Raw genomic sequence first — 515 nt, forward strand, 5'->3', positions numbered from 1 at the left:
TTTTTTTTTTTTTTTGCAAGTGCTTAAAAAAACAACAACCCACATTTACAACAACTATTGCATATTTTACCACCACTACAAGTGTGGATCAGGCTGTCTGTATGATGTACTGCTCCACACACATCTCCGGAATGTGAACACAAAAACATGTCTGTGGAGACACTTCTACTTAGACCAAGATAAAGAGTTACAAAATGCCATGTGGCAGAGCAGTGTAATTTTTTTTTCTCTCATTCTTTTATCACTGCCTTTTAATGAATATCAATAGTCCCATTTCTCTTTCAGCTAGGGTGGTTCAAGCATTGCTACACATCGGGATATTTAAATGGATGTTATGTGCCTGAGTGATTAATTTGCAAGATGCTATGTGATTGAAGCATTAGAATTGCAACATTTACAGCTCTGTGTCAGCCAGAATGCCTGCCTGCTCCATGCAGGGCTGAGGCAGATGTCTACTGTGTGTGATGTCCAATGGTTCTTGTGCTACTGTTACAGAAAATAAAGGAAGACAAAAA

The sequence above is a fragment of the Centrocercus urophasianus genome, unplaced genomic scaffold (assembly GCF_019232065.1).
Source record: "Centrocercus urophasianus isolate 14NV4802_14NV808 unplaced genomic scaffold, USGS_Curo_1.0 seq_897, whole genome shotgun sequence".
Lineage (NCBI taxonomy): Eukaryota > Metazoa > Chordata > Aves > Galliformes > Phasianidae > Centrocercus > Centrocercus urophasianus.